At 44.1% G+C, this 12,413-nt stretch overlaps 1 long non-coding RNA gene across 1 annotated transcript; it reads left to right on the top strand.

The window, feature by feature from the left end:
- Positions 1-1,017: 1,017 nt before the first annotated feature.
- LOC143166031 (uncharacterized) lies at positions 1,018-12,138 on the top strand. Its single transcript, XR_012996358.1, has 2 exons — positions 1,018-8,899; positions 8,987-12,138. It is a non-coding gene; the product is annotated as an uncharacterized LOC143166031 (long non-coding RNA).
- The last annotated feature ends 275 nt before the right edge of the window (positions 12,139-12,413 follow it).

A 12,413-nucleotide genomic window follows, 5' to 3' on the forward strand; every position in this document is an offset into this window, starting at 1 on the left:
AAAACAGGAGACCACCTGTGTAGGTGGCTGGCCATTTTTGCACCTCGTTGTCTTGAGGTTCACGACATGTGGCATACTTCTGCTCCTTTCTGGATCAGCCATCATCTGGGAGAGCGCTTGCTTTGAATGGGCATCTTCTGGATCTCCCCAGCAGGTAACTCGGTCTTAACCCAGATAGTTCCTTGGCTTTGCTGGTCATCACTTAGTTTGCTGTCCGTCCTGACGTTAGCTTTGCAAAAATACACACCTTAGCCTTTTCTTAGGCTTAGGCCACGTAGGAGACTGAAGTGAAAAGAGGACTGGCTGCAACGCTGGCAGTGGGAGTTTGTGCTGAGCCTTCCTGGCTGTGGCACAGAAGGGTTTTTTTCTTGAAACACTGTCTTGAAATATGCAGGAAGCAAAGAAAAGCTTCATTCTTTCTGTCTCAGATCGGAGAGGTGAGAGGTGTGGAGTTACATCTGCAGCGTGGAAGGATGTGCCCCTCTTGGCTAGTGAGACCTTGGAGGGAGGCGGCTGTTGCGGGAGCTGATTTGCTGCGTGCCGCCGGGAAGCCAAAGTGCATGCCTTGGAGAGATTTAGACAGCTTTTCAGGGAAAAACCTCTACATGTTGAAATGTCATCCCGGTCAGCATGTTGATTTCTATGGAGAGCTGCTCATAAAGATGGCTTACAAACGGCATCTGAATCCTCGTGACAATGTTGACCCCAATGAGTTTGGATTTCATACTGGACATGGTGCAGAGACCATGCGGCAGCCCCCATGGGTGACCATCTTGGTGGAAGAGGTCATGTCTCACTGATGCACCTCAGTGGTTTCGACTGTGAGGTGGCACTGTCATGCTCAGAGGCATCTCAGAGACATCTCATCATCCCGCTGGACCGATGCGCAGTTGTTGTAGGGTGGGCCAGCACAGGCACAGGGGGCATCGGGGCTGGTGTGCGAGGACACGCAAGCTGCGGCGTCTGTGCTGTGGGGCTGACCCCCACTGGCGTGTTTTCAGCTCCTCTGTGTCATCAGCTGTGCTGATGTGGCCGGTGCTGAGATGAGGCTGCAGGCTTCACGCAGCGGCTGGAGGAGGCTAAGTCTATGTAAGATGTATGCCTGGGTAATTTATATTGCTGGGAGTTGAGAGTGGAGAAAATGAGCAGTGGCAGTTTTTTCCGTTGCTGGTGAATGTCTCGATGTGCGACTCGAACGCAGATCACCGGGTGCTCATCATACCTGCAGTGCCCTCCAGCTGGTATGTTAGCCCCAGTCAAAGACTGGGGTGGGTTTCGTTCTTCTAACTCTGGGTAGAAAGGCGCGCTGTTGTGTGCCAGAGTGCAGGACAGCGTTTGTGCATCTTGGGCAGGACCTGTCTGGATAGGACATCTCGGAGCAGCGCTGTCATTTGAAGGTTAGCCGCGTTGGTTTGAGTGTCTTTCTCTCCCCCAGGTTGGGCTCGCTGTAGTGCCTCACTAGGGAATATGTTTTATTTCTCCATGCGCTGTCCTGGTTGCACAATAGTTTGTGAGTGCAATGCAAGCTGCTGGCTTTATTGCCTGTAGTCTCCTGAGGTTTGGAACTTGCTTTTCCTGGGCTTGCCTTTTGCTCAGGCATTTGGTATGGGCAGAGGAGCTCAAATCAGCAGCTCCTTGGGAGTGTGCATCAGCACGTTGGCGTCAGCTGGTCCAGACTCCTCAAGACTCACTTGGGGGTCAAGAGGTGGGTGCTGGGTTTTCAAGGGCCAGCTCTTCTCTTCTGCGTCAGTCCAGCACAAGCAGGTCCAGCTGTCTCACTTCTAGGTGAACTGTGAAGGCTTGCTGATCTGTCAATACTTCAAGAAATGCTGGGGCTAGGAAGCATGGATAAAGGATTTTGTGAAATCTGGTATTTAAACCTCCCACTCAAGTGATGCTGAGGAGAGCTGGCAACGTAGCATTGGCTTATCAGGAACTGTGTGGGCAGGTCAACTTAAGAAAAATGTTGTGTGAACAGCACCAAAGGTGAAGAAAAGAAGCCAGTGTCTTGTCAGGTACAGAGTTATAAATGGGGTCAAAATTTCTTTTTATTAAAAAGATTATTTTATTTAAATAATAAATGACGGTAGGATCACTGTTGCCAGGGGCTGCTGAAGGGCAACCAGGCAGGTCTCTGAGCAAAACAGGGACTAAAGGCTTTGAATTATTTTCTAGCATTAGTAATTCTGAACTAAGCGCTGCAAATTCATGTAATTGTCATCTCTGCTTTCATCCATGCAGACAGTTTGGTTTGTGGATAGGTCTTTTGACAGTGCTGTGTTCAGAGGCTCATTCGATCTTTTAAAAAAAAAAAAAGTTGGCTTCTGAGCTGCAACTGTCAATAAAAGTCCTGGTAAATGAGTCCTTGCAGGCTTCTACAAGGCCATATGTAACTTATCTTGCCCAATGAAAGTCTCTAATTGGTGGTTTAAAGTAATTAAAAAAAGAATCCGTTAACAGTCAGTCTATTTTTAGTTTAAAGATGGACTTTATATGGTCATAAAGTAAAAATCCTAGCTTAATTATGGGAATCGAAGAACATTGGCGTAATTGCACTAGGAACTGCACACACGAGTGCAGATAAGACACACTTTACGAGTGATTATCTTCTGATAAAATACTATACAGTGCAACAAGTGGAGGCGCTCCAAGCTCCAGAAGGCGTCTTGAGGCCAAGGTTGCTGCGCTGGTGGAGAAGAGATGGCATTAAATCATGTGCAGATGGTCGTGGTCTGTCCTCACCTCAGCACTGGCTGCCTTGCCAGTGGAAACTTGACTTGCAACTGGACAGGATTAAAGGGGCAATTTATAATTTAATACTAAAGCTGTGGTTGAGGAGTTGTTCTTTGTTCTGGAGATGCCTCCAGGAGCTGGGGAAGTAGCTCTGGGAGGTTCGGATGGCAGAGGATTTGGTCATGGGAAATACAGGCTCCGCTCCCGATTATTAGGAGATCCATCTGATGACTTGCCTGTTCAGTGGACAAGTAGATCCTGGAAGATACCAGAGTGCTTGGGGCAAGCCTGGGGCTGTCATCCTTGAAGCTGAGATACTTGGGAAGCTAAATTTGAGTGCCTGGGAAGAAGATAGAATTTAGGACATGGTGGTACCTCTTCCTAAAGTCTTAATGCGTGCCTGGGAAAATGGTAGAAAGGGTATGATAAGTAGGTGAAGTTAGGAGTCATGACTTTGCAGCGCGGGCTGGTTTCCGCTTCAGCCAAAGCATCCCTGGACTGGTGGCACAGAAAGTGGACAGGGTTTTGGGAGGACGGACTGAACACAGTGCTGGTGGAAGGCTGAGGCTGTCAGGGCTTGGCACTGAATGGGAGTGCGGGGAACAAAAACGTGTGCCCGTTTCTCCTGGGGGGCAAGGGGTGACTTTTCAGCACAGGGTACGAGGAGGTTGAGAGCAGAGTTGTGTACGTGGGAGGAGCAACCGGCTGTTGGGCTGCAGATTGGGACAAGAAATGGGCATGGGGTCCAAACAAGAAAAATGTCTGTATACCGGTGTGGAAACATGAAACAAAAACAGTTGTTGTAGATTGCTCGGCAGTGTAAAAAGACCTTGGCATAGCTGGTCTGATTGAAACATGGAGGGGGGTGATGAAAATCAGTAAGATACTGCATTACCTGCCACCAGACTATACCGAATAGGCATGCTAGGTCATAAAGGTGTGAAGGAACACGAGATCTAAAAAGTTGCCGTAAAATCTGAGAGGAAATCGGAGTAGTGATGACCACACAGCCAAATTTATGTTGGATTTATATTTATTATTATATCCCATATTTTAATGACACAGAGGTATTAGGAAATTTTCTATCCCAGACAAGAAGGTTACGGATTTCATGGGACTTGGGAGAAAACCAGGCTCACGCGTCTTCATAAACCTGTAAGAAAAAGTAAATTCAATTGTGTCCATGCTGTCGAGCCAGATTGTTTGGGAAGGAGCTGGCTAACATTTTGGTGAACAAACATCTTGATTTACTTAAAGGATCATTTCTCGTAACAGCCTGGTATAGAGTTAGCCTTGATTTAGGACTAAAATGTAAGAACTGGTTCAAGATATAATTACCGTTGAGTCATTAAACAGCAGTGACCACAGTACAATTACAGGTTCAGCATCCTCAGGGGTGGAAGGCGCTGGACTAAAAATGAGTCTTGTTATAAAATATTGCAGGGGAGAAGATCAGAAAAATAAAGTCCTTAGACTTGTCAAGGCAGCCCCATAAACACCTGGAAAGGTTACACATATCCAAGTTAGGCAGAGCTCTGTCGTGAAGGAGCTTCAGAGCTGAAGCGGAAAATAGTTACGAAGTAAAATAGTTATAAAGTTATGAAGTAAAATAGTTATAAAGGAAGAGAATTGTGGAGTCCAGCAAGACTCCATCAAAAGACAGAAGTCCAACTCTTGCAAAGTAGACTGAAAGAGCCGTGCTGTAGGGCAGGTAACCCGTGATCTGGAAATTAAGCAGTTTAGGAGGGGCTTTGAAGAGCCGGGGGCCTTAGGGAGCAAATGCTGTCTTAAGTATATCAGAGAGAAGGCCGGGGAGAAAATCTGAGCATGCAGGACCGAAGGCACAGTTAATTTTCTGCACTACTTCATACTACTTAAGTGACTTCTCTGCGTCATTCTGGAGCACAGGGCATGTTTGAGAGCCTACCGATCCGTCACCTAGTCCTTTTGGATGGTAACGATAAGGAGCCTCCCTCTGAAACTCAAGTGTTTGAGGCAGAGATGCTGGAGCAAAGTAAATTCAAGTGGAAGAGCAACAGGTGTACCTAGGAGTTTTAAAAGAGCTTGAGACTGAAATGCTAAAGTTACTACCAAAAATAGGACTGTTAAAAAATAGCTTAGTATTCTCCATGACTAGATTACATACTAATGTCGGATTATTATTTTTTTAATTAAAGTATTAAACGGGGCACTGGGAATTGCAGATCAGCAACCCTGAACTCCAGTTTGAGAAGGAGAAACTGAAGCACTGTAACTCTTCAGTATGTGATAGGTTGAAAGCAACATACTTTCTGAAAGAAAGGGGGTTGGACTAGGTAGTCTTTGAAGGTCCCTTCCAGCCCAAACCATTCTGTGAGTCTATGATCAATCTTGTTTTCTGGGTAATCTACCAGAATCTGAACATGTTGACAAACAGCAGGAGGTGGAGAATCAATTGATCTTTATTTGGATGTTTTAAAAGGTTTTTACCAAGTCCTCCCAAGAAGGTATTAAAATTATGCTTGTAATGAGAAGAGAAATATCATGGAGTCCTTCTTTGGTTGCAGCTGATGTTGATCACTTGGGCAGCACAAGGTAGACAAAAGTCTAGTTGGAGATAGTGATTGAAGGCTTCCGGGTCTGCATCTTGAGTAGATCTTCAGCCTTTGACCAAATGAGTTTCCTCTGGAAAATGACGATTTACTAAAACCAAAGTTGCCAGGTGGAGAAGGGTTGATTTTCATTGAACTTTTCTGGTGAGCACATCTAGGTCCAGGCTGCAAAGTCTGGTTGACCGAAGAGGAGAAACAAGCCCAGAATACTGGGTAGCATGGCATCTGGATTTCTCCTGTGATGTGACACCCCCAGTTAAAATTCCTACCCTGAGCTTGACTTGCAGATCTGCCGGGTTCCAGAGCATGCCTCAGCAACTAATGTTGTGGGTATGTTCTGTTTTCTTTTGTTTTTACCAAGAAAAACCTAAAAGGTTTTGGTTTTGACAATGGGCAGAAAGGGAAGGAGTGGGGAGAGAGGTCTGGTCAGCATTTTTCAGGTCTCATCTAGCTCGGTTCTTGAGGGAGGGTTGTCCGTGTGTGTGTGCGCTCGTGCAGACCTGTGTTACCTCTCTTCCCAAGAGACCTAGGAGGACCCATAGCTGACTGATGTGAGCCAGAGCAACCCTTTGCTGCTCTAGCTTAGTTTTAGGCTTCTTACAAGTCTAGAAGTCATGGCAAATACCCTTGCTTCTCCCACCTTCCCTGTCTTCAGTAGATCATGGTACCAAAGAGTAAGCGCTTTGATAAATGATCGGATTTTGCAATAGGAGCAGGTTAACTGCAGGCACCTCAAGGCTTTCGGTTAGAGTTAGTGTTTAAATGTAAGAATTGGCAATTGAAAGAGCAGAGTGATTGGTTTGTACTAGAGAAGTGACTTCAGCCTGGCCATGACTGGAAAGTTCAGAAGAGCGTGATAAGGTCTGGTACTGTGAGCATGCAGCAGTGGGGGCTGACCCTGGGAAATGCAAGGCAATAGGCAGGGGGAGAAAAAGCAATTTTTAGTGCTCCAACAATATTGCTAGGCTTTAAGTGATTTGCTCATTCAGGAAGAAGAATATCTGATTCTGAGTAGCAAAAGCAAATGAAGTGAAGGTGTATAGACTGCCATAGAAAATAACTGCGTATTACAGATTTAGGTGCTAAGGTCTGAGAGGCTGCTGTGCGTGAACTCTCCTGTAACACAGTTCATTAGACCCCCACGGTGTCGCTGTGCTGTTTTCCCTTGGTAATCTGGTGGTTGTCACTGGCGCAACCTTCGTCCCCTCCCCTAGAAATACTAATTTCATTAGATTGCTCACTTCTAGTTAAATTATACCAACTGACTTTGAAGTACTTAATATAAAAACATCGTGGTATGCTTGCATGATAGTTATTTGATGTAAGAAACAAAATCTCTTGTGCTTTTTTTAGGAATTTGGGCTTTGAGTTTCATTGGGGAGTGTTGTACGTACCCAACTGCACGGGATCAGGCCCATCTCTTTTTAAAAATGTATTTCACATCTGAGATTAGAAACGTTCTAGAAGACAAATTAGAAGATAAAGTTGTCTGTCACAGGCTCAGATGATAATGGCGACTTGTACTAAAGGCTGTCCGTCCACATAGAAAACTGCACGGCTGCTTCTGTTTTAACTGCTGTCAAAGGTCTGGCATTTTGGTAATAGTATTTTTTTCTAAATGTACTGAGTATACTTACCTTTAAATCCTGTAGGTACAGAAAATTATTGTTGATATTCTGTAAATTAGCTCTATACTAGCATTCACATTGGACTAGGCTTAATATTGTGAATGTCAAAGATGACTTGAAAAAGGAAAATTAATTTATACCCTTTTAATGCAGTTCTACCCCGTATAGGGGGTTGTTTGTAGAAGTACCAGGAGTGCTACAACTGTCTTCCCCCTTTTACTTGCTGTGATTCTCTGCAGGAGAACATACAGATTTAAATCTGTTTTTCCATCCTTTGGAGACACTAAGATATTATCACGGTGAGGTCCATGGAAATACCTAGATAAACCAGGCCATAACGCAGAGATAATGCATCTTTTCCATTTTTTTTTTTCTTCTGCTGTCAATCAGGCCTCCGAGCTTTTTTGTTTTTAAATGTAAAAAAGTTAAATTGTTAGAGTAAAAATCACTTCCCTCATCTGTCCAGTGCGACATCCTCTAATACCGTAGGTCTGTTCAGGCTGGATTATTTGTGGTCTTCCAGAAAAGGTAGAAGGACTGGAATTACTGATGCCAAAAATTGCCCACGGCAAGGGAGGGAAATCCTTGTTTTCAAGACAAAACCCATCCGGACCCTTTTCAGACACCCCGCAGCACACCGCAAGGGTATAAATACCTACTTTTTCTTTTCCAGGTGATCTTTAAGGCCAGGTAGCAGCGGGCAGGGTCAGTCTGTCCGGGCAGACAGGACGGGGGTCCTGCCCTGCAGATTTGCCCTGCTTCGGCATCAAACCCAATGGTTTTTAGGCTGGGCTTTTGTCCTCCGAGCGGAGCTCAGCCCCGGCACAGCCAGCCCCAGGGGTTGCCAGTGCCGTTTGGCATCCGCGCTGTTTCGTGCTCCTTGCATCTTCACGGGTACAAGACCCCCGGCATCTCCGCGGGTGATGCTGCCCGCGCATCGCCCAGCCGCTCGGTGTGCGTTTAGGGAGCTACGTGTGGTTGGCTTTCACCGCGTCCTCAATTTTGATCCCCAGGGCAGAAAAATTAGGACTTTCTCAGTTAAAGAAAAAACAAAAAGTGAAGCAAAATCTCTGGAGAGTAGTGTTTCCCCGCAGTAGTGATGGCCGTTCACCACCCGCTTCTGTTCAGCCACGACCCCTGGTTCGGTTCTGCTGGGTTTTTAACCATCTTGACCTCATGTTTGCAAATATTATTGGTAATATAATGCTCTATGTACAAATGTCTGTGTGGCTCATGTGTATGTTTCTGTGGTTAAAGTCAGCCACAGACTTCTGGAATTTCATTGTACTTTGGTTAAATGTTGGACTTTTAACTCTTCTACTGTATGGCTTCTTGATTTCTCTTGTCCAGTGTGGACCAACTCTATTTTTGGAAATAAATAAGCATGTAAATAAAATGAATGGGTTTATGCCACTTACAAGAAAATGCTTTATTTAAAATATACACTCAGTCTTGTATATTTTATGGTATCTCAGGGAGCAGACGAGGCTCAGGCACCAGCAGCCTCGGTGATGAGATACCATATTATGTACAAATTCATTTCCAAGTGGTTTCGGAAGAAGACTTTCCATCTCCTGAGCCAAACCCCCGTAGGACCAGCCTTGCGGAGGAGGGGGGGGGAAATCCAGAAAGAAACGCGTAGTTTAAGGGGAGTAAAGGAAAGGAACACGACTTTCCTCTCAGCACAAGGCTTCTGGTTTGAGGTGTCCGGGTGCCAAAGACACCGCCAAGTGTAGGGATACCGCGGGGCAGCTCTCGGCTCCTGCCCAGGAGCACGTGGAGATCAGGAGCAGGATGACTTTTTTTTTTTTTTTTTTTAACTTCTCCATATAAACCAATATTTACCAGTAATCCTGTGTTTCTGTTTTTGTTTTTTGGCAGACTTTTACCAGTAAATATCGGTTTATTCCTGAAACCAGAAGCCCTAAACATACCTTTGTTTATAAGGTCAGTTGTCATTTTGTCTCTCTCGTTCCCCGCTCCCCCCCAGTACAACCCGGCAGGTGATTGAAAGGTACCGAGTTTTCTTTCTAGTTTTCCTGCTCTGCATCTCTGGGAACTGGAGCCCGCAGGACCTAGAGCCTTCTGTTGGTAACGTAGACCTGAGTTTACAAATTATTCTTTTACCATTTTAAAGCCTGCTTTTAAGGACAGAGGTGTTCCCGGCTGCCCACTACGGGAACTGGTAGAAACCCCTGCAAATGCGTAAATTGCTTCACTTCTCTGAAGCCTGCGGGTAGGTCTCTCAGAAGCATCTACAGGCTTGGGGCTGAGAAACTAATTTATCCAAAAATATACACTAAAAAATGCCGTTTCTGTTTTACAGTGAGCAGGACTGGGGGAGGGAAGGGCGGGAAAGGAATTTGAAAATTATTTTCTTTCCCCCATTTTTTTCTAATTCACTGCTAGAACGCAAGTGTGACGTGGGGAGGAGGGAGAGAATTTAAACGTTGCCCTTCCTAAACTCGTTGTAAACTCTTCCTCCAAGGCTGGGAGAAAGGGCAAGTAAAAGGTCTGATCCTTAAAAGGACATTGCTAGGTGTCTGGGACCCCAAAAGCAGCTGGCGCTTTTTAATGACGGGAGTCGCTCTAGGTCATTTTTTCAGAGTTTTGGTTTATACCAAGACAAATCGACCTGGGAGTGTTGAAGCCTCCTTTTTTTTCCGCAAGTGTTTGCGACCCAAACACGACAGCGTTATGCTAATACTCAAGAAACAGAGAAGCTGGCGAGGAATAGAAAATGAGTTGACTGCACGGTCCCAGCCAATTTTTTTCTCCCAAGCAAACAAAAAGCAAAAAAAAAAAACCCAAACCCCAACCCCGACCCCCAAAAAATGCAACCTCCCAAAAAAGCAAGCCAAAGAGGATCTCAAATGCCTAGTCTGGTTTTATTGCACATTGTTGGCGAGAGCGTTTTTGGCATAGCTGCAACCTAACTATGTCCCTTTAAGGAGCACCAGCGGCTAATTTCCTCCTAATGAACCCAAAAGCTGAGGTTTTTGCAGTTTTTGAGTGCAGATCGAAGCTCCTGCAGCCTTAGTTGGAGTCCAGAATGAGGGGAGCCCTTCCAGCTGTGCACTTTGAGCTGAAAACTACCTTTCCTCCCCTTTTGCAGCCTGGGTGGTTCTGATTGCTGGCAGTTCTGTAATACAACTTTAATCTGAGCAATTGAGGCTGGTCCTACATTATCTTCAGACGTCTTGCGGAGGACTCCTGTTACCAGTTTGGTACTCAAAAGCTACACCCCACCATCAGAAGTCACTTACTTTTTTTTTTTTTCAAAGCCAGTGATAGATTACCCTCTCTAGCTCTAATGGAAAAATGATAATTGCAATGCAACTTTCTAATAAATTGTTCATATATTCATAATTCCGTTGCAATCCCAAATTGGAGAAGAGATCTGTTAAAGGTATATATTAGTCTAGATTTTTTCTTATTGTAAATACTGTAATTTTATAATATTGTCAATATTTTATTAACTTAGAAATATTTAACAGAGTTTAATCTACGGTAGTTGATTTATTTATAGGTTTATGTTGCAGCGAATATTGCATTACATTCTAATGTAAGATTAACTTTCAGCATGTAAACATTGATTTAATATATCATTGGAAAGATTGAGAGAAAACTCTCACTCTTAATCTGTAATATTTATTCCCCAATTCCCAGTTTGGAATTATTTAACAAAATATTAGGAGGTTTCAAGAGCTCATGAATCTAACAACTGCAGTTGGATTTGAAAACTTGAATTTTGAAATGTACCTGGCTCTTTCACCCTGTGAACAAGTTTGCTTCAGTATCTAATCTATATCGTACGGAAGTCTTTATTTTGAGCAAAGGGACACTGTCAGATCAATTTCAGATTCTTGTTTTGGGGGGGGCGGGCACAAAACTCACCCCCAGTGCATGTGTGTTAATTCCTTTTCAATCACCAGGGGAAAAAATCCTGTTCTTGTTGGTTTGGGTATTTGGCTGGAAGCATTCCCGCAGCACTTTGCATCCCTGCAGCCGGGGCGCGGGGTGGAAATCCGGCCGCTACAAGGAGTCTCTCCGGTCCCGGTGAGAGGCGAGATGCCCGGCGGTGCTGCCGCGGTCCTGCCATCCCTGGCACCGACTGCAGTCGGAGCTCGGCGAGATGGGTAAAAGTGCACAAGGTCTAAAACTTGCCAATTTTTGACCAAAGTTTTTGCTTTTTTTTTTAAATCTCTCTCTCTCTCTTTTAGCCTGATGGTGTCCCTTTAACAGCATAAAGATGTTCACGTTCTCTGAAAAAACATTAGAAGTGATTTTCTTTTTTTTTTAAGGCAGGGGAGAAGTGGTCTGTAATGTGTTTGCAACATAACTTGCATAAAAATACCAAAAATATATCAAGGGTTTTCATGGGAGTTGGTATTTTTTGAGTGTAAAAGTTAATCTTTATTAGAGATGTGCCAATCTATACTGCTTTATTGTAGTGTTGTTACACTTAGGCATTTCAGTTAACTTACGAATATATACTGTAACAGTATACTTTGTACAGATTTATTTAAAATTTATTTGAAAACTGAAATAAAGTAGGCAGAAAATAAAGATATTTATTTTTCATTTGACTATGTAAGAAGGTATCATTCTTTTGGTTTTAGTGCACTGGTGTTCCAAGCCTCAGAACCACTGCTTTCTCCAGCTCATAGGATGCTTTTCCGAGACTGTGGATACGTGTATGTGTACCGCTGTGTTGATAAGTAAATGCCAACGATGGAGTTCATTGCTTTTATACATCCCAAAGAGAAGTTCTCCACCGTTCATTTTCTGTTTTCTGACCGAAAAGGCATGTGTTTGTGAACAGTGTTCACGCAAGTTCTGCCATCCCACTCTCACATCAGCTTATACCAATGCCAGGATGGGAGGATTTGCCTGCGTACCTTCCCCAAAACACCCCGGTCCGCAGTGGCATCGTCAGGGACCAGTTCAAACGTGTGTCCTTTGGGCTTTGTGTAAAGCAAACGCAGAACAAGAAAAATATAGATGTTAAATCCATTAGAAAACAAATTCCTTATTGTACAGTAGTATGGAGATCTTTAGTCAACCTGCCATTAATAATAGATTCTTATTTTTTGAATGATCTATTTAAAAGAACAGCAAGCATTGTATTTGCTAGTAAATCTGAAGTGTTTACATGGAATTACTAAATAAATTATTTGATCTAAGATGGCTCTCATCAGTGCTGATTTTTAATGCTGGAAATTAATTTTGGCAGCTGCTTTTTCAGTTCGTGCTGTTCTTTAAACTCTTCCAAAGCAGTTTTTTTCAATGCATCCTTGTGTTTTAAATTGGGTTCTGAGGAAGACGCAAAGCATGCCTCTCCCTGCGAGGTCTGACAGGAGTGCTAGCTAACGTTTTCCAACCCGCTCCACGTCATGAGACTGCCCCTTCATATCCCAAACAACTGATTACATTGCCCAGACAGAGCAGGATGCTCTGA

Source organism: Aptenodytes patagonicus, chromosome 12 (genome assembly GCF_965638725.1).
Source record: "Aptenodytes patagonicus chromosome 12, bAptPat1.pri.cur, whole genome shotgun sequence".
In the NCBI taxonomy this organism is placed as follows: Eukaryota; Metazoa; Chordata; class Aves; order Sphenisciformes; family Spheniscidae; genus Aptenodytes; species Aptenodytes patagonicus.